Source organism: Furipterus horrens, unplaced genomic scaffold (genome assembly GCF_987537825.1).
Source record: "Furipterus horrens unplaced genomic scaffold, mFurHor1.1.pri manual_scaffold_2, whole genome shotgun sequence".
Lineage (NCBI taxonomy): Eukaryota > Metazoa > Chordata > Mammalia > Chiroptera > Furipteridae > Furipterus > Furipterus horrens.
The window spans coordinates 95,106,483-95,128,464 of record NW_028327172.1 but is presented as its reverse complement, the minus strand read 5'-3'; the positions used below and the strand labels follow the sequence as shown (position 1 = coordinate 95,128,464).

Genomic DNA, 21,982 nt, shown 5'->3' with positions numbered 1-21,982 from the left:
AGGGCAGATCCCACCTCCAGTGCCTTGGTAACAATGTGATAAGCTGATTGCCTTGGAGCTGTTTTAGTTCCTTTTGACCACCAGCTAGGCTACGTTGTTCTCCCTTAGAGGTTGTTGCTCTAAATTATGACCCAGTGCCAAGTGGTTAAAATCTCCACAGTAAACGCTTGACAATGTCTATTAAGGATTTTTTTTTTATAATCTCTAACTTGGTTTATTAAATATGTCCAAGGGCATCCTCAAGAATCTTTAAGTACAGCCATTCCAGAAGGCAGCAAGTATTACCTGATAAGCCGTGTACATCACTGATAGCCACTGCTCTCCGCTCTCTTCTTTGAATTACTCATTCGTTAGGAACCACCACCGCTTCCACCTCCCTGGCACCCCGCACCCCCTCCCTGTCCCACCAAGCATATGTACTTCTTTAGAACAATTTAGAACTTAAACTTGTATATAGCAGGTCTACTCCTACACATTTTCAATGTTAAAATGCTGTTTAATGGGGAATTCCATTTACTGTTGCAACAACTTAAAAAAAATACCAAGTTATTTCAGCCAAAAATGAAATACTAAGTATTTATTTTTACTATCTTCACAGGACTAACAAGAAGTTAGCTGAGGTCAACGTTGAACTTCTCCTGCTGAAACAGCAGAACAGATATTCATCCAGCACTGATAACTTGAGGCCAGTACTAGAGACACCTTGTGTTGGAAATCTTAGCAATACTTTTGTACGCTATGGAAATTCTACTCCAAGAGAAAACTCGGTGATTCCCACTTCAAGGACACAGACGTCAAATAAAAGTAGCAAGACTTACTTGGTTGAGGTTAGTTATATTCTCTTTTTTCCCTTGGTCATTAGGTTTCTGATATAATTTTAGTGTTTAATTTGGTGAAATTCTAAGTTGTTTAATTGACTAATGCACAGTGATAGAGGCCTTAATTATTTGTGCTAATATAGAAAGGAGACACAAATTTTACAATCTTTTTTAAGTCCCCAGATCTCTCATTTGAAAGAGATGTCTATCATTAACTTTTCTCAACAAATGTAACTAAACTAACACATTAAAAAAAATTTTTAAGCTACATATAATTTCAATTTTAGAAATTAAGTAGTATTGCCTAATAACTTATGGTATACTTGGAAATGATTTGGCTTTATAACAGATTTTAGTTTGGTTTTGGTTCATAACAATTTAAAAGTTTTTCTGCACCCTGATTTTTCACCCCTAAGAGTAAGTGAGTGACCTCCAAACACTTCAGCATATTGGGTATTTATTATTTAAATGAAACAAAGATTGGTCCTTTTTATGAATTAAATAATCTTGTAACACTAAATGCATTAATTTCTATTTTTAAGTGAAAATTATTGTCATCTTATGGGAGAGAACATACTTCATTGCTCTTTATGCTTACAGGCTTTAACACTTTGGACTATTTGTACTGTGAATTACTTATCCAGCATTGTTATTCTAACTTTAAGGACAATAATTAAAATAAAACATCTCTCTAAGTCTGTAATTTTAGTTGTACTGGTTATTGAAGCAAATTTTCTCCTTTTTCATAATATTTAGATTTGTTGCCTCTCTCACCATTACATGAAGTGTAGCCTTGCCCACTTGGTTCCATTGTAATATAGATATTACATATCTGTTTTGATAATTTTTACCTTGACTTTTCACATTTTAGTTAATGTTTGTCCATTACATCAGAAGTAATTTACAATTTTATTCAAGTGTTATTTAATGCTGTTATAAAATACAAATATCATTGAACAGATATATTGATCATTAGATTTTCTCTTAGAACTGAAAACTTAAACATTTATTTCAGACAATCTCATAACAGATGAGATTTCTCTGGTTTCAAACTTTTTTATGTTCAAGTGTTTGTCAGTGTCTGTGTTTATAACACAGTGCATGACATGATAGTTCCTCAATCTGTGTTCTTTAAATCTGTGTTAAATAAATTTTAAGACAACACGAGAAATTAAATCAGGGTAATAACTGCTGTGCAGAACAATTTCACCCAGCAGTCCTAAGACTGCTATCCTTGGAAAGTCCTGCTTCAATAGCTGGCCTTGGTTGGCATCTGGAAACCTGAATATGGGGAGGGTTGCCACCATTCCCTAACTGGTAAGAGTGGCTCACTGTGCCCAAACTGTTTATAAAACCAAAGGGGTTTATGCTGAACACTTGCTACCCTTCTGGTAATCTTGAATCTTGCTACATGCTACGGGGTATATACCTGTGTGATTAGTGTGCCACAAAAAAACCTTGGCACTGAATATGATGAGACTCTTGTACTGGTAAATGATATTTCACATGTGTTATAGGTCCTTGGTTTCCATGACTTTGAATATGTCTTGCCAATCTCTTCTGGCCTGAAAAGTTTCTGTTGATAAATCAGCTGACAGTCTTAGGGGAGCTCCCGCGTAGGTAACTACTTTTCTCTTGCTACTCTAAGATTCTCTTCTTGTCTTTAACCTTTGGTCTGGTCTCTTTGGGTTCCTCTTATATGGGACTCTGCGCTTCTTGGACTTGTATATCCATTTCCTTCACCAAGTTTTGGAAGTCTTTCAAATAGGTTTTCAATTTCTTGCTCTCTCTCTCTCTCTCCTCCCTCCAGCACCCCCATGATGTGAATGTTTGTACGCTTAAAGTTGTCCCAGAGGCTCCTTATATGACCCTCATTTGTTTTGATTCTTCTTTTATTTACTGTTCTGATTCAGTGTGTATTGCTTTCTTATATTCCAAGTGACTGATTTAGATTCTCAGCTTCATCTATGTCCTGTTGGTTCTCTGCAAATGATTCTTCATTTCAGTTAGTGTATCCTTCATTTCTATCTGGTTCTTTTATTATGGTTTCCATGTTTGTTTGTTTGTTTGTTATGCTGTTGAAGTCCTCACTAAGTTCTCTGAGCATCCTTATAATCAGTGTTTGAACCCTGCACCTCGTAGATTTCTTGTCTCATTTGTTTCGTTCTTTTCCTGGAGTTTTGTTTTGTTCTTTATTAGGTACACGTTTCTTTGTCTCCTCATTTTGGCAGCCTCCCTGTGTTTGTTTCTACATACTGGGTAGAGCTGCTCCATCTCCCAGGCTTGGTAGAGTGGCCTTATGTAGGAGGTGTTCTGGAGGGTCCAGTGCCACAACTTCCCCAATCACACAGGCTTGGCACTCCAGGTATGGCACCTGTGTGGGCTGTGTACATCCTCCTTTTATAGCTGAGCATTGATTGATGTTGGCAGGTCAATGGGAGGCATTAACCCCCAGGCCAATTGGCTGCAAGGACTGGCTGTGGCGAACAGCCACGGTGGAGGATCAGCTGTGCAGGGCCCCACCCCAAAGAGAAGGACTTACTTTTCACTGGGGTCTGGTGCCAGCTGAGTCTGCCCCTTTGCTGTATCACTTGTTGAGTGGTTTGGTGGTTGCTTCAATGTGGTCTGGAGCAACCCAGTGGGTGCACTGGCTCTGGGGCCTCCTGGAAGGTACAGAGCAAGGTCTGCTGCCACCAGTGTTCTGCCCAGGGCCAACTGGCATGAGCTACAAATCAGTCTATAGATAGCCATGAACTTGTGCTGGGCTTGGAGGTGTTAGGTGAGGACAAGATGCAAAGCAGGGCCAGCTGCTGCTAGTGCTAGGTTGAGGCCTCTTAATGAGAGGTGCAGGGCATGCTGAGGCCAGGTGCTTCTTGCTTGAGATATTTTAGGGAAGTTTAAAGCATGAGCCAAGACAGGCCATTTGTATTTTAAAAAGCCACTAGAAACAGCTTTAGTGGGCCCTCTGGTTGGGTGGGGAATAACGAGGGCAGGGCAAATAGTGTGAGTCTGTCTGATTGATGAAGACTCAGATACAGTGCTCACCTACCCTCTCTGTATTGGGTCAGTTTCTCAGAAAAGAAACAATGGCTTCTGCTAGCACTTTTGTCTGGCACAAAACTGCCCCCCTTTTCCCACCTCTTACCTGGATGCCAGACAATTCAGTTTCTCCCTGGATATCTCTTGTGCCTTTTGAGCTGCTGCCCTGGTACCTGGTATGGGGCTGGGACCCTTTGCTTCTCAGGATATCTGCAGCCAAGACATCCTTCCCGATATTTATCCACCATACATGGGTGTGGGACTAGCCTATTCTGTGTCTCTGCCTCTCCTGCCAGTCTCAATGTGGCTGCTTCTTTAAATCCCTTGTTGTAGGACTTCCATTCAGCTAGTTCAGGTGGTTCTGAATGATGGTTGTTCTGTAGTTTAGTGGTGATTTTGATGAGGTTGTGGAAGGATGTGAGTACTGCATTTACCTACATTGCCATCTTGACCAGAGTCCCTGATTAAACTTTTATAAAGGGCAGTTTTTCTAACAATTGCAAATTAATGCAATCAGTGTAAAATATGACTTCACTTGTTTAAACTTCTTTTTACCAATGGGATCAAACACCACTTTTCTAAAGTCCTGTTTGTCCCACAGACCAATATCAATTGGACCTTTTACCAGATTAATCTAAGTAGCATTTACACATCCATAAAAGTAGGTGGCAGCTGATTTTTCTTACGCAATTATTTATTTATTTAATCACACAATCCCCAAGTTAGGTCTAGTTTCTAAAATTTTTAGTCCTGGCTCAGCGCTTGGGTGTCATCCCTCAAACCAAAAGTTCACTAGTTCAATTTCCAGTCCAGGCACATGCCTGGATTGTGGGTTCCATCCCTGGTCATGGTGCGTGCAAGAGGCACCTGATCGATGTTTCTCTGCCTCTCCTTCTCCCTCCCTTCCCCTCTGTCTAAACATAAATAAATGAAGCCTTGTAAAAATTAAATAAAATCATTTAAAGGACACATTTTACAAACTATATAATTCTTTTAATAATGTCTCTTGTTTAATTTCAATACTATAAATAATATTTGACTTATTTCAGATGCAGCAGAAGTTAGAAAAAACTCTACGAAACTAGAAGAAGGTATGTTTCCATATTTTATTAATTAAATTGTGATATCATTGATTTCTGAAATAAATAGTAAATGGCATCCATTAACAAGTTTGAGTAACAGATTCTGTATTAAATATTTTCTTATACATAGGGAATGAAAAATGTGAAAGCATAAACATTCACAAGGAAGAATATATTTATTAGCACTTATTCATCATGTACCATAGCTTTTAAAAAATCTCATATGTCCATGTATCTCTTTTCACTTCTGGCTGTCCCCATCCTCTCCTCTGCCATGCCTGTGGATCTGTCAACCTGCACAATGAAACTCTTGTCAGAAAACTGGGCTTCATCCACTTCTCACCTTTTTCTAGTGATATAAGGCCCAATAACCTAACTCACCTAGTAATACTCAGTCAAGCAGTTACAGTTCATACAGCAGTCACTGAAAGGCGACATTTAAGTCCCCAGTCATTGACTTTGTCATTGGTTTACCTTTGACCCTCAGGAAAAAACTCCAGATTCCTTTGCATGGAATAAAAACACTGAAATTCATGTAGTTCTTGCCAAATAATTCAGACTTATCTCTAGATATTACTTACCCTACTCTGCCCCTTTGCTCTAGCATCCAGCCAAACTAGACTATTTCCAATTCCACAAGTGTTCTTCCCCACGTCTAGTCTGGGCAACTGCTTCATTTGTCTATCTGGCATACTCTTTCCTTGTCCTTCAGAACCAACTTATGTATCACCTCCACCAAAAAGCCAACAATATTAACACAAAACTGTGATGTCCCTTCTGTGTGCTCCAGCAGTGCTCCGTTTTATATTTGTCATCATGTATGTGACTGGGTAGAAACTGCCTGTTCATCTGTCTTTTCAGTTTACAGTATGTGATTGTTAAGGGCTTCACCTTGTAACTTCAGTGCTTGCCGTACTTCCTTAGTGCATGGTTACTGATTAAATGAAGAATGAGAAAACCAGAAGCTCTGATACTTAGCCACAATAGCAATGAATCCAGTGTGCAACTGTGGACAAATTATATTTCATAGTAACCTTATGTGTGTTGTAGTCAAATATAGATATTTTATTCTTTGTAACACTTATGTGTATTTTAGATAGAGAATGTAATCCTTTAATTTTCTTTCCAGATGCTACTGAATTTGAACCCTGCACAGCTTGTCCTGTAGGACAAATTGGTCAGGGAGATGCACATAAAAATTCAGTTTTGAAAACATCACAAGGATATACACAAATTTTAAAGAAAAATTATATGATTAAAAATAAATAATTTATTTACTGGATATTTACATACTATTTTAATTATTTTTCATCAAACACATAATATGTGGCTGCAGTCACTCCAGACTCATCCAAGACTGCTCAGACCTCCTGAATTAAGGCTTTGAACTGCTTTACATGTCTCCTGCCATCTTCTCATGCAAACCTAAAATTTTGGTGCCAAAACCTGAGAACAAGACGTGTCCAAGGATGCCCATTCACCTGGCTCCTGCACCCACACCAGCAGGTTTCTACCCGAGTAAGGAGTTTGCCTTCTCCCCACACTTCCAGCCCTCTCTCTGCTCCTGTTGTCACTGCATAGCACTCTGAAACCCCAGCGCTGCCTGAGAGGTGCTACCGGGTCCTGGACCTATGCGGGGTGAGAAAACTGAGGGACGCCTCTCCTCGTCCTTCTTCCTCCATCACTGCTCTGATGGCTCACAGGGCAGGATGCCCCCTGAGAGGTCCTCAAGATGGGAGACAGGTCTTACTCCTCCTCCATTTCATGTTCGGGCCAATCCTAGCCCTTGCAGAACAGCCCCCCTGGGTGACTCCTGAGAAGCCTCAAAGACTTAAGCCTTACGTGGTGAAAATGAAGTTAGTCAGGCTTCCTCACCCAGCTATCCAGGCAAGAATGACTCAGCAATATTAGCTAGAAACCCATATGTACAGAACACTCACCCTTCTGTAATCAGCGATGTCATAACTTGGCACAGAGCCAGCTTTGTCTCCATTTAGTATATAAAGAAGATGGGACTTCCTGCTTGTGTGGATTGCCCCAGCAGACAGAATAAAGGCATATAAGATACCTCGACAGCTCCACATATTTTCTTCCTTTGGCCTGAATCCTGAGTGGACCTGCTTGGTCTTGAACGTTTGCAGAACAACTTGAAATGAACCTCAAAACTAAAAGACTGAGATTTCTTTGTAATACTGCCTGCCCTCAATAAAAATTAGACAATGGGTCCATTTGGCTTGAGAACAGGAGACTTGACCCCTAATATTAATTGATCTAGACAACTCTTGTGACCGTCTAGGCAAGTGGAGTGAAATTCCCTATGTTGAAGTCTTTTAAGACCTATTCAGGCGCCCCTCCCTCTGTCCGTCCTGTTCCACTTACCAAATCCTCCTTCACTCTCCCCTCTCCAATCCAGTCGTTTTGATCCTGCTGATCTCACTGCTCTCTCCCTGACTCCAGAGAGCCCTACAGACCCCCTAGAGGACTGTCTTGTCTCCTCTCCTCCACCCTATGCTCCTCCACCTCCTAATCCCCCGGGGGTGGCTGGCGTGACCCAACACTTTCCCAGACTCCACATCATGAGACAATTGCTCAGCTCCTCTGTCACCTCTCAGAACTAGGTCCTCTCAGCACCAGCCCCCCTCTCAGTCTCACACAGTCCTCCCTCTTAGGTTGCCGGGCCCCAGGGACCCATTCAGGTTCACGTTCCTTTTTCTCTCTGACCTCTCCCAAGTAGAACAACACCTCAATTTCTACTCCTCTGACCCAACCCATTTCATTAAGGAATTTCAATATCACTGCCTCCTGTTACCTCACCTGGTAAGATCCCTTTGTCATTATGTCCACCTATCTATCTAGCCAGGGAGAGAAAACAGGTGTGGTTGGCAGCCCAGGATCATACCAATACTCTAGACATGATCATATGATAGTGTGCCTCCTAGCTGGACTGAGGGAAGTCCTCCAGCGTTTCACTAACCTAAATCCTGATTCCCCAGAGAACATCCTTTTTCTCCATATGCACTTTATTTCTTGGTCAGCTCCTGACATATGCCACAAATGCCAAAAAATTAGAGGCAGGCCCTCAAACCAGTCAGTCAAAATGTATTAATCTGGCCTTCAAAGTCTTTAACAAGGTGAGGAGCGTGCCCAGTTGTGAACTCAGGCTTTCCAATTACTGGCTTCTGCTCTGAAAGAGTCCCACAGACCTAACCCAACAAAAGGTGAAATTCAGACCCCTCCAGTGGGTATCTTCAAATGTGGCAAGCCTGGACACTGGCTAAACAGTGCCCCAATCCATGAGCCCCTCAGGGGCTGTGCCCACTGTGCAGACTAGAGAACCACTGAAAGTCTTGATTGCTTTATGTGCCTCTCAAGGCACCAGGATATCAGTTACCCACCCGGAACGGCGCCTGGCTCTGACCTCCCAGAGCCTCTGGGGCTAGCATCAGAGGACTAAAACTGCCCAGGGACTGCACAAGCCCCATAGCTATATCCAGGATGAAATATTGGGTAACTGTATCAGTAGCAGGGAAGCCAATATCTTTTCTTATTGATACACTGGGACACTCACCAGTTTCTCAGTCTCGATTGGGTTGATGGCAGAGGTTCGCAACCATTAACTACTCCCCTACTTTCATGCTCTTAAGAAGGCCATGTTTTGGCTGAGGTATTCTAGTCAAGTTTAAAGCCCAGATAATTCTTCCCTCTCCTCAGCAACCTCCTACCACTTCCCACTCTCGTCCCTCCGTTATTTAACATAAATGGTACAGTCTCTCAGATTCCACTCTGTCTCCAGCTGTTTGAAATGCAGCGAGTACAGTCTCTCAACTTTAGGGTAAAGGAGATGCTGTGCTGTGGGGATGGAGCATTCAAATGTGCTAGACCTGTCTTTGGAGGTAGACACAATGAAATCTGAAATGAGTGCTCGAGGTCAGCCCTGGCTCAAAAAACAAGAGACACTTCCTCCCTCCAGGCCAAGTCCTTAGGCATCCCTACGTGTGTGGGGGCCTGGCAGAAGTGTCTGAGTCTGATCCCTAAGAAATGCAGCCGCCTCATAGGGAACTCCTAGCACTGTAATGTAACTGGCTCATCTGGGGATATGTAAAATAACATTTGGTCACCTAGCACCTCATTGGCTGTTTTAGACAGGAGAAACTGAGACACGTAAGAGAGTTGGGGATGACCAAAGATGTAACAGCCTTTGGAAGCCCCTCTCACAAAACAGCACATTTTGACCCACCACAGGGATTCCTTAGCCTTTTCTGCCTCTAAACCTGGCCAGGAGAAAAGTCAGTTTAAATCATTGGTCTGTTGTAAGCTGGCTGCATTTCTTTACATCCCAGGTGACTTCTAGCAACTCAGTTTGCATCTAAATACTCCTTGCAGGAACTGCAAGGAGGGGCAGTGTTATGTTTGCCAGTTGAATGTCTTCCTCTCTTTCAAGAAACTGCCCTACCCCGCAGGAGTCAAGCATTTAAAAGCCACCAGGGTGCTCACTGCAAAGAAAGACACCTGTAAGAAGATAAGCTGGGACGTGGACCTAGACAGAACGCTAGGTTTCCTGCTAGCCACAAGCAGAGGTCCGCGCAAGGAGAGGCACACTATAAAAATAATCCCACTGTCCCATCTCTGTGGTGCATTCCCCACTTAGGTTCAGTTCTTGAGGGGAGAAGCAAGATTTTTAACCTGTAGTGGAAAGGCCTGGCTTTTCCAGGTCCTGTTCTCCTAACTAGGCCTTTTTGCTCAAATTGCCTCACTAATATGTCTTTTTCCCCTTTCTCTGACCGCTCCCTTTGCATCTTTGCCACCCTCAGGACTATCTACTCTGGGAAGTAATTGTATTTGTTTTCCAGCCTAGCAGTCCTGTATTCCCCTAAGGCCATGTTTTGATCACTATCCTCTAGCAGGAGGCGATGCTATTCTTTGTTTTACCTGACCCAAGCCTTGCATTCAACTTCAGTTTTCAGATTGGGCTTGGCCCCTCTGCATCCACTTTAACTAGGAACAAAAGTAGAAAAAGGGAAAAATCGCACCCCTTCCTCAATATACAAAAGAAAAAAACTGGTGCTTTTAAAATCAAAGGGGCTGAAGTTGCCCAAACCTGATTTCTCTCCTTCTTCTCCAGCCCTTGCTGCTGTCAAGGTTATGAGATTACAAAACAGCTCACTTCTGAGCACTGTGTATATCTGCCAACAGGATAAAGTGTTTATTATATATCTATCAGTTGCTTGATTAAATTTCAAATAAAATTTATCTCCCTTATTTTAGAATATTGTGTCTTTCACAGAGGACTGTGCATGTTGCAGAAGATTGCTTATGTTGCACAAGGTTCATGTAAGTCATAGATGGTTTTCATAATTGAAGAAAGATTGTGGGGGAGCAGAAAAAGAAAGGAATTAAGAAAGTGAAGGGAAGGAAGAAAGAAAGAAGTGAAATAAAGCAAGGAAAGAAAGAATGTGGAGATAAATCTTTGAAACCTTGTTAACTTCTAGACCTAGGAGCTACTAGGTCCTGGGAACAATAGGGTAATTACCTAACTATTCAAACTCATTACTGGTTGCAGAAACACCAGGGTGCTGGCCTCTCCAATGAGGAGGAAAAACAAAACAAAAACGACACTTTTAAACTCAGGATTTTTTCAGTGGCCACCTGAGGCCCAGGCCTATAATCTCAGCCATGTTTCTCCAGCCCCTGCCCTGAGAAGGGTTGGGAAGAAGTGGGGGGCCCATTCTAGGGCAGGGCAGCCTACTTCCAAGTCCATCTCCCTCCACTGTTACTTTTAGAGATAGCCTTGCCTCTCCTCCTTAGCTACTGAAGCAGGTGGGACAAGGGCTCTGTTAAATGAGATGTGCTGTTTCATGTCAACACCATTGCGCAGGTTGTAGAAGATTTAAAAGTTTTAGAGGAAAACATTGACATTATAAAACATCAGAAATAAATGTTACTAGTGACCCCTTCTGGCTTGAGATCTTCTCCTGTTTCTCCTCTCCCCCTCTGAGCCATGCTAATACCCTTAATAACTCCAATAATAACAATCTGCTTTTTTCCCTTAGTAGGTCCTGTCTCCTACACTTTCTAATAAGTTTCATCCACAGGACAGGGCAGGCTCCCCAAGAAAGGCTTTGAACTGGTTTAAATAAATAAATAATAAATACATGATATGTGAAATCTTTATTAAAAAAGTATTTTTGGATCATATGTGTATGATGAAAATTTCTAGTGTATTTTCAACTATGTTTCTTGACATCTAAGTTTTAAGCAGATTTTCTAAATGAAGGCCAGCACTATTGAGTTTTACATACTCAAACTGACCAAACACCAGCTATTTAAACAACACCCAACTACGTGGTCACTCATACTTTAGTGGTGTTAATTGATACTTTTTGTAGTTTTTAATTTTATCACTATATTTGGTTCTAAAGGTGCAGACATCATTTAGATATTTATTTAGATATCAATGTTTGGATGTATTACAATTGTTATAGTGCCATAAAACTTATCATATATAACACATAATATATCGTATATAATATATGAACCATTTTTAAGTTGCAGACATGATACTTCTTTATTTCTAATACTTTATTGTTTATTTCTTTTTTAAAATGACCTGTTTATAATTATCAAAATCAGGGAATTACAATTGGTCTCAACAATATCCTTTATAGTTAAAATCTAAGATGATGTGTTATGTCCAATTATCCCGTCTCCCTTGTCTCTTTCAATCTTGAATAGTACTCTAGGCTTCCTGAGCTGTTCATAATGAAACCAGAAAAGCTGGCCTTTGTGCTGCCTGTAACTACCAAAACCAATAAGTAGAGACAAGGATTGAATCTTTATGGGCACTTTACTCAGATGTCAGCTATCTGAGAAGTTGACCAGTTATATACCTTAAAAACTGTCTTAAAATCTCATCTCAAGGCGACCATTTCATAAGGATAAGAAAAGGATAGGTAAGGGGTCTGGAAAGAGGTTAATCAGATAGCAGTGGCAGCAATTTTCCTGTTATTTCTTTATCTATTGATGAACAATTTTTTATCTCTGTTATGGATGTTCCCTCATTGGAATACAATGGCTCAAATACCGTCCCTATCACTTGCAGACTCCCTGGGACACAAAGGCTGAAACACTTTTCGGCTTCCTGGTGTCATGTAGGTCATGCATTCCAGTTTCTGGAACAACAGCTTTCCTCATACATTAATCAATTAAGCCTATCAACTATAACTAAAGCTAAAAGCTTTGACTCTTGAATTCCCCTATCAATTACCTTAACATTTTGAAGACTATGGATCAGACAGGTCAGTTATGCCATTTGATCATGAATGTCACACAAGCGATGCTGAGTTCTTCCCAGGACAGCAGATCTGGAGGAACATGCTCAGTTCCACTACTGGCAATGTTGACTTTGGTCACTTGGTGAAGTGTCTGCCAGGTTTGTCCACAGTAAAATCACTATACCTTTTATATTTCACAAATATCTTCTATGGAGGAACTTTTTGGCCAACCCAACATTTGGTTACTCTTCAAAATTTCACCCACTAGATTTAGCACCCACTGATGATTCTTGCTTGAACAATTATTGTGTTGATTGTCAAATGATGATACCCTTATTCTGTCATTCCTTATACATTGGTAAATACATAAAGCCAAGCCAAACAAAAAAATGCGGGACATGGAAAACCTTATTAGTCTGGCACTTAATTTCCCCCAGATTTGACTGACAGTAGACATTTTAAGCTGACTTCCTGTCTTTCAACCTGTCCCCATTGTTCTTTGAGTACTTCCTTACCTTCTGGGCAACAAGATGTTTCAGTCTAATCTTGCAGTTTTCTGCCCCAGCCCTGGAATCAGCCATTTTTCATAAAAGCCCTGATTCCTTGGAGGAGAGTGTGCTACTTAAAAACCAATCCAGGCACCCATTGTAGTAGATGTGTCTGTTGCTATTGGGGTTGTCATTGCTCGTAGGGTCTCAGTGAGCAGCAGGGAATCACATGTGTATAGATAAATACACATACCTACATGTGAACATTAATCTTTAGTTCTGTATCAAAATACATTGAAAATCAGGAGTTCTTACCAATACTTCCATGCCCATCCAATCCCACATGGTTCATCCTAGTGTTTCCCTTTTAATTTTAACTCCATTTTCTGACATTAAGCTGACTCCCATGATCAGTGTCTTTGGTTATTTGTTCAAACTTCTTGTTTGTAACCACTCTGTTTTCTCTTCCCCTCCACACATACCTTCCTCACCCCACTTGGATTGCAGCACCCTACACAGGCTGTCTCCTCTGCTGTCTCTCCAAAGTGTATGCCCTCTTCACCCCATCCTTTCTCAGGCACCCTGTGCCAGGCCACCTCTTCTGTAGATATGTACCCCCATCAGACTCTGAAAACCCAAACTGGGCTGTCCTTTCTGCCCTTGTATGGATGATCCTGACCTTGTTTGTCTTTGATCTTTTTTACCATGTTGTTCACCTCTCAGGGATGCTCTGACTTGAGCTCCAACACTGTGCAGTGTGACCCTCCCAGATCTACACCTTTCTCATTCCATCCAAGCTCCATCACCTCACTGTGGGACACCACACCTTCCTGTTTTTGTCCCCATGCCTTTGAGCTAAAATATTTGGGAAGAGAAAGAGGGAAAGGGCTCCATATCTCTTTTATAATCGACAGGTCAAACTACAAATACACAGCAAAAATTTTTATTGGAATTACAATGAATGTGTAAATAAATTGTGGTGAAAACAAATGTATAATATTGAGATTTTCAAACTATTTAACAGTATGTCCGGTTAACTCAATGTTTCAAATATTTTTCATACAGTACTTGTATTTATCTTTTAGATTTATTATTAGCTATTTAACACATTTAATCCTATTTAAATGTCACTTTACAAATTTATTTTCTGCTTGCTAGTTTTTAGAAATAAAATTGCTATGTTGCATATTGAGCTCAAATTTAGTATATTACTAAACGTTCCTTTTTAAAGTATATTTTATCGATTATACTATTGTTACAGAAACAGGGGTGTTCCAAAAAACCCCAGAGTTTGCAGCTGGGGGATGGGGAGAAGGAAGCAGCTTTTCAGAATGCCTCCACATGCCTGAGGCCAGTGGCTAGTGTCTTTTTTATGCAAAATGGCTTTAATGCATCCAAAGCCTCAGGTAGATGGGAGGAGTCTTGAACCGGGGGACGGTATGGAAAGCACACAGAGCCTACGTAAGGGTCTGTGAATGGTCAGAACGGTTTGCAACGCCCACTGCGTCAGATGACGCAGTCAGGGATATATAAGCAGCTGTGGACATTTTATCTCTCTCTTTCACGCTCACGCGCTCGGTCTGGGGCTCTCGCTCTCTCGCTCTCTTGTGTGCTCCCTCCACGTGGCTTGGTAAAGAGGCCTTCTCCATGTGACTCGGAGAAGGGGTCTCCAGGCTGCTTTAAGAGGCTCTTGCCATGCGGTTTTGAGGAGAGGAGATCCATGCGATTTGCAGGAAGAAGGCAGTTTGCAAGGAGGCTGAGAATCCAGGCGGTCCTGCATTGAGAGCTGGAGGGCACCACAGCACAGAAAGGACCTCCCCAATCAGAATTGAGTGATTGGCAGCTGCTGGTAAAGCTGAACTGTGTTTGGAAAGTAGGGAAGCGGTTTCTCTAACTTTTCTAAAACTAGCCTGGTTTGGAAGTGGGGGAGGCAAGGATATGTGTTTGTGGGTATTTTAAAGAGCATAAGACTTAACAACAGAAATCTGCAAATAACTAAATCTATATAACTGTTAAATAAACAATTCTTTTTCTTTTCACCAAACTCTGGTATTGAGAGTTATAATTTTGGCGGCGGGCAATCGGGCCCCTAACTAAAGAGCCCGTGGGTTTGTTTTCAACTGGAGTAGCCCAGGGGTTCTGTAACAATTTGGCGACCCAGATGGGACGTTAATAATTGCCCGTGGCAGGTCGACCCCCTTGAGAGACACCCTCTGAGGACGCCGACCGCCTAAGCACGCCAGTGTGGTGAAAAGAAAATTGAACCGAGAAGGGATTAGAGAAGTAAGATTGTTTGCTAAAACTTATTTCTGAAGTATTTCTGAAATAATGGCATCGTGGATACTAGATTTGTTTGTCCGATTAGGAGAATTCCTGGAAGTAATAGAACTATGGATGCCTGAGTGGTATATATGCTTTCTGGTCTTTGGGGTTTTTCTGGTTTTAGCCATTGTCATGTATGTCTGGGTCAATAAATGCAGTTCTGGGCAAGCCCCTGAGTGCAGTCCACTGAAGAGAATTTTGGAAAATTGGGATATGTACTGTCGTTATCCTATGACTAAGAAAATGTTAATTTATTATTGTAACACTGTTTGGCCTGAGTACATTCTGGATGGTAAGAAAAGGTGGCCTGTGAATGGTTCTCTGAATTACCATGTGATTAATCAATTAAAGAGGTACTGTCTGCAATCGGGAAATTGGGAAGATGTTTATTATCTAGATGCATCTGTAAAGTTGTATAATGAAGCCTTGGTGAAGGTAGAGGGCCAAATAATGGTGCAGAGGGAAGAAGAGGCCAAAAAGCCTTTTCCTGAAAGTCAAACGCCGGAGAAGGAGGAAAATGAGGAAGTAGCCCTCTTTAACTCTCTAAATCCGGGAGACAAAGGAACTGTTTTGGCGCCAAACTGCGCCCAGGTAAAGGCGCCTCCCATGGCACCACCCCTTCCGCAGGTAGGGGCCGCTCCCGCGGCACAGCCCTCTCCCCAGGTGGGGGCGGTTCCCGCGGCAGCATCGGAGGCTCCTGGGGCGCAGCCCCCTCTGCAGGTGAGCGTGGCTTCTGCAGTGCCCACCCGTCTGCAGATTCAAGGGACTTCCCTCTCAGCACGCCTTTTGGTTATGGCCTCTGAAGTGACTGCAAAGCCAATGACTCCACCTCTGCAGGAGGAGAAATGGGTCTCTCCCTCCAGAGCCTGCATGAAGGTTGTGATTTGGACACTAAGCCTCATAGGTATACTGCCATTTAGGGTAAGCCATGTGAGTGCTCCACCATGGTGGATAAGTCACGTGGGTTTGCCACCATCTTGTGGGTGTTACTTATGGGTGCCACCGTCTTCAAAGATGCTGCATGTAATGCTGCCGCCATCTTTGAAGTGGGCAAAATGGTGGGTTAGGTATGCTCTTAAGGTGATGTGCTTTGTTTGCAAAATGGTATATGTCTAAACATTCAAGTCATTGTTGCATGAGAGGTATTTGCAAGGTCTAAGCTTCAGAAAACTGCAGAATATCTACAAATCTAGGGAAATTTTAACTGCTAAATACTGAGTTTGGGTAGAGTCCTTTACAGTGTGGAAAAGAATTGGAAATGGGTTATGGTTAAATCTGAATGGGTAAATATATGGAAAGTTTGTGAATGTTGCAGAAGGTCTGTGGAAAGTCATAAAATATGTAGAAAGGTTGTGAAAGTTTTAAACCTGGGAAAAGGGAAACCTCAACTACTTGTGGTCTAATTGTATGGTTACTGTACCCCTGTGTTGGCATTTAGCCTTGGGACCTATGAAAGGTCATTTGGAATTCCCTGTGTTGGGATTGGCATTAGCCATTGGTGACCTAGGAAAGGTCATCTGGAATTCCCCGGATTGGCATCTAGCCTTTGGGGACCTATGAAAGGTCATTTGGAATTCCCTGTGTTGGATTGGCATTAGCCATTGGGGACCTATGTAAGGTCTAGAATTCTCTGAGACCTAGGAAGGTCTGGAATTCTCTGGTTTGGCATTAGCCATTGGAGACCTATGTAAGGTCTAGAATTCTTGGGGACCTAAGGAAGGTCTGGAATTCTCTGTATTGGTACTGGCCATGTAATCTGAAAGGAAAATTGAGGTTTCCCAGAGAAAGTTAAAACTTCACATGTAGGAAAATGAACAAAAGAAAGTATAAGGCATGGAAATGCAATTTTAGGGAATATTAGAAGGACAAGGATTTTCCTTCACACTGTGTATTTTTCTCTCTACCTGACCCCTCCAGAATTTGGCAATTTAAAGGAGTAAGTAATTACATTAGGTTTCTTTGCATAAAACTAAAAAGACCAGTTGTTAATAAAGGTATTGTTAACCAAGACTTTTGACTGGAGTGACATGCCTGAAGGAGGCATGCTTGGGCTCTGGTTGTCACCAGAAAGCCCTGAGGAACTGGACTTGACTTTTGAAGCTAAGGAAAGCCCAGAAGGAAAAAGGCCTGACACCTTGGTTGGTTGTGCGGTTCATGGCAGTCTTTCCAGGGAAGGAACGAAGGTTGCTTTCCTGAAGAATGGCTAGAAAGAACCTAAGGCACAATGGAAAACCCAAAGGACTTGGGAAAGCAGGTGTTTGCAGGCAAGGCTGAATGGCAGGTGTGTGGCTCAGCTTCTGTGCACTGATGGGCAGACTAAAGTCAACATGAAGTTTCCTTGTATAAGTTCCAGCAAAGTAGACTTAAAGATCATATGTGATCAATCACTGCTGCTCTTGTTGTTTTTATGCAAATGAACAGGCTAAAATTAAAACTGGACTTAATGCAGTCCCTTTACTGGCAAGGAGGGTAATCTTAAGGAGAAAAATTGTGACTCAAGGAAAATCACAATGCTCAGTGCAGCTGTCTATAAAGTTTGTTTTTCATTTGAAAGTTAAACCAAGTCTGTGACATTATCAAGGATGCTTAATTTACAGGCAAGAAGAATGCCAAGTGCCTTGCAACTGGATGTCTTCCCCATAAGACAGTCTCTCAGGTTTGAAGACTGGTTTGTCAATTGTGTTGTGTGATTTAACATGCATGTTCTTTCTGTTTTCATAGGGCGTAAGCCTATGATCTCTACCTGAGTAATTATCTGTACATATAGGCCTCACCTAAGAAGCCCATCTGCATCGCCACCTCCTGAGACTCAACGGTTTGGCTGAACTAAGTGGTTGAGTTGGTGAAGTATGGGGTGGTCTGCGGGCTTCACTTTAAAACTGGTTTCTTTTCTCTCCTAATGGCTTGAACAGAAAGGGCCCAGAGGTCTGAGAGGGGGGAAATCCAAAATTTATACCCCTCAGCCCAAGCTATGTGAATTGGGCAAAAAGGCTTTGGACAGGTGTGACATGCCCTGCACACCTTCCTCCAAAGAAGCCATTTCTTTTTTCTAATGTGGGACATTGAAAAATTAACTTCTGCCTTTTGTATATAGTGGTTGTAGGTTGAATTGTGTTTCTTTTTAACCCTGTTGCCAAATCTGTTGCCTTCAGAATACGACAAGGATGCCAGCTTGTCCAGCAGTGCCAGCCCTTGGAAACTGAGCATGCTGCTACCCAGGAACAGCCAACTGACCTGGACTCTGCAAGATCCTTCCCCATGTGGGAAGGCCACCCTCCCCTACATCCCCACTCTTATTAGGGATTTCTAGACCCAAGGGTAGGTAGGACAACGACCACGTCCAGCAGGAAGCAGTTAGAGGAGCATGAGACCTTCGCCCATTGTCCTTTATAAGATTATAAAGGGTCTAAGTCTGAGAGGGGGGAAACTGTTACAGAAACAGGGGTGTTCCAAAAAACCCCAGAGTTTGCAGCTGGGGGATGGGGAGAAGGAAGCAGCTTTTCAGAATGCCTCCACATGCCTGAGGCCAGTGGCTAGTGTCTTTTTTATGCAAAATGGCTTTAATGCATCCAAAGCCTCAGGTAGATGGGAGGAGTCTTGAACCGGGGGACGGTATGGAAAGCACACAGAGCCTACGTAAGGGTCTGTGAATGGTCAGAACGGTTTGCAACGCCCACTGCGTCAGATGACGCAGTCAGGGATATATAAGCAGCTGTGGACATTTTATCTCTCTCTTTCACGCTCACGCGCTCGGTCTGGGGCTCTCGCTCTCTCGCTCTCTTGTGTGCTCCCTCCACGTGGCTTGGTAAAGAGGCCTTCTCCATGTGACTCGGAGAAGGGGTCTCCAGGCTGCTTTAAGAGGCTCTTGCCATGCGGTTTTGAGGAGAGGAGATCCATGCGATTTGCAGGAAGAAGGCAGTTTGCAAGGAGGCTGAGAATCCAGGCGGTCCTGCATTGAGAGCTGGAGGGCACCACAGCACAGAAAGGACCTCCCCAATCAGAATTGAGTGATTGGCAGCTGCTGGTAAAGCTGAACTGTGTTTGGAAAGTAGGGAAGCGGTTTCTCTAACTTTTCTAAAACTAGCCTGGTTTGGAAGTGGGGGAGGCAAGGATATGTGTTTGTGGGTATTTTAAAGAGCATAAGACTTAACAACAGAAATCTGCAAATAACTAAATCTATATAACTGTTAAATAAACAATTCTTTTTCTTTTCACCAAACTCTGGTATTGAGAGTTATAATTTTGGCGGCGGGCAATCGGGCCCCTAACTAAAGAGCCCGTGGGTTTGTTTTCAACTGGAGTAGCCCAGGGGTTCTGTAACACTATTACAGTCATCCCAGTCTCCCCCTTTGTCCCCCTCTGCCCAGTATTCCCCTTCCCTCCCACAACCCTTCCCTTAGTTTATGTCTATGAGTTGTGCATAGAAGTTCTGGGGCCTCTTCATTTCTTCTATTATTCTTAACATTCCTCTGACATTTTTGTTCGTATCAATTATGCTTCTTAATCCCTACACCACTTCCCCATTTCTCCCTCTTCCCCTCCCTGCTGATAATCCTCCACATGACCCCCTTACCTATGATTCTGTTCCTCTTCTAGTTGTTTGCTTAGTTTGTTTTGTTTTGTTTTAGATTCATTTGATGATAGTTGTGAATTTGTTGCCTTTTTAATGTTCATGGTATTGATCTTCTTTTTGTTAAATAAGTCCCTTTAACATTTCCTGTAATACTGGCTTGGTGGTGATGAATTCCTTTAGCTTTACCTTGTCTGGGTAAAGCACTTTAACTGTACTTCCATTCTAAATGATAGTTTTGCTGGAGAGAGTAATCTTCATGGCAGGTCCTTGCTTTTCATCACTTTGAATCCTTCTTATGAGTCCTTTCTTGCCTGCAAAGATTCTTCAGAGAAATCAGCTGATAGTTTTATGGGAGCTCCTCTGTAGGTAACTCTCTGCTTTTGCTGCTTTTAAGATTCTCTCCTCATCTTTAACCTTTGGCATTTTAATTATAAGGTGTCTTGCTGTGTTCCTATTTGGGTCCACTCGTCTGGGACTCTCTGTGCTTCCTGGACTTGTATGTCTAGTTCCTTCACCAAATGAAAGATGGTTTTTTTTCATTATTTTTTCAAAGAAATTTTCAGTTTCTTGCTCTTCCTCTTCTGGCATTCCTATAATTCAGATGTTGGCACGTTTGGAGATGTCCTAGAGTTTCCTAAGCCTATCCTCATTTTTCTGAATTCTTGTTGCTTCTTTTGGTTCTGGTTGATGTTTATCACTTCCTTGTGTTCCAACTCATTGGTTTGAATCCTGGCTTCCCTTCCCTTCTCTATTGGTTTCCTGTGGGTTATTCTTTATTTCACTTAGTGTAATCTTCATTTCTTCCTTTATATATTTTTTACCATTCTCAAAGAGTTCTCTGAGCATCCTGTTAACCAGTGTTTTGAACTTGGCATCTGATAAGTTGGCTATCTCCAATTCGATTCATTCTCTCTCTGGGGTTTTGTTCTGTTTCTTGCATTTGAGCCATATTTCTTTGTCTCCTCAATTTAGCAGCCTTCCTGTGTTTGTTTCTGTGCATTAGGCAGGGCTGCTTTTACTACCTTTCTTAGGCCACGGCCTATGTGGAAAAGATACCTGTAAATTGTGGAGCAGAGCCTTAAATAATGCCAGGATGGGGCAAGCCACTTCACCACTTTGTAGCTGTGTGGTAAGGGCTTGGAGAGGGTACAATGCTACCACCTGAATTCTCACAGTTTGCCTGGCACTCGCCCCATTTCCAGTGACTTTACCCACTTCCCATGTGTGACCGGCACCCTTCTGGCTGCTGTCCCAGTGGTGAATCCCAGAGTGAGTGAGTTTACATATGTTCTAAGACCATGGTGGCCTTTTAGGTGGCAAAAATCCATCAATTTCTTCCACTGCCCTAACCCCGACTAGAAACCTGGGCTGTGCAACCTGGCCTAGGGCTGGGATCACTCACTCTGAAGGTATCTCTATTGTTTGTTGTGCTGCTGCCATTGCTGCCACCAACTTTCCAAGCTCTGCCCTTCTCTGCAACTCTGCCACTCCTACCCATCTGGATGAATGTGGCTTCTTTAAATTCTTTATTGTCAGACTTCCATACACCTGAATATTCTGGCAGTTCGAGGTGTTATTAGTTTTAAGGCCTGGTTGTAATTATTTCTATGGTCGTGCAAAAAGGTGAAGCATGTCTACCTACAATTCTATCTTGAGTGGAAGTTTCTCTTACTAAACTTTCTTACTTGAATATATTTTCTGCCAATTTTTTGGATGGTTCTTAATTTTTAAAAAATTGTTTAAATTTATCTCCCTGACTAGTGTGACTCAGTGGATTGAGTGCTGGCCTACAAATCAAAGTGTTGCTGATTCGATTTCAAGTCAGGGCACTTGCCTGCGTTACAGGTCAGGTCCCCAGTTGGAGGCGCCCAAGAGGAAATCACACATTGATGTTTCTCTCCCTCTCTTTCTCTCTCCCTTACCCTCTTTCTAAAAATGAATAAATAAAATCTTTAAAAAATTATTTTTCTCAATTGTAGTTTACATTCAAATATATTTTGTATTAGTATTAGGTGTGTAGCATAGGGGTTATAAAATCATGTGCCATACAAAATATTCCTCCTGATAGTTTCAGTACTCATTCAATACCATACATAGTTATGAAACTATTATTGTCCATATTCCCTATGCTGTACTTTACATTTCCATGACTGTTTTTATAACTGGCAATTTTTCCTACTTAATCCCTTCACCTTTTTTGCCCATCTTCCCAAACTACCTTCCATCTGGTGATCATTAGTTTGTTCTCTATTTCTACGAGTTTACTTCAGTATCATTCATTTATTTATTTTGTTTTTTAGATGCCACATATAAGTGCAATCATATGGTATAATTCTTCCTCTGTCTTATTTCACTTGGCACAATACTCTTTATATTCTATTCATTTTGT

General features: G+C 42.0%; 1 long non-coding RNA gene across 1 annotated transcript; it reads left to right on the top strand.

Moving 5' to 3' along the window:
* The first annotated feature begins 672 nt into the window (after positions 1–672).
* Positions 673–6,157, top strand: LOC150019121 (uncharacterized). Its single transcript, XR_016509241.1, has 3 exons — positions 673–827; positions 4,907–4,948; positions 6,069–6,157. It is a non-coding gene; the product is annotated as an uncharacterized LOC150019121 (long non-coding RNA).
* The last annotated feature ends 15,825 nt before the right edge of the window (positions 6,158–21,982 follow it).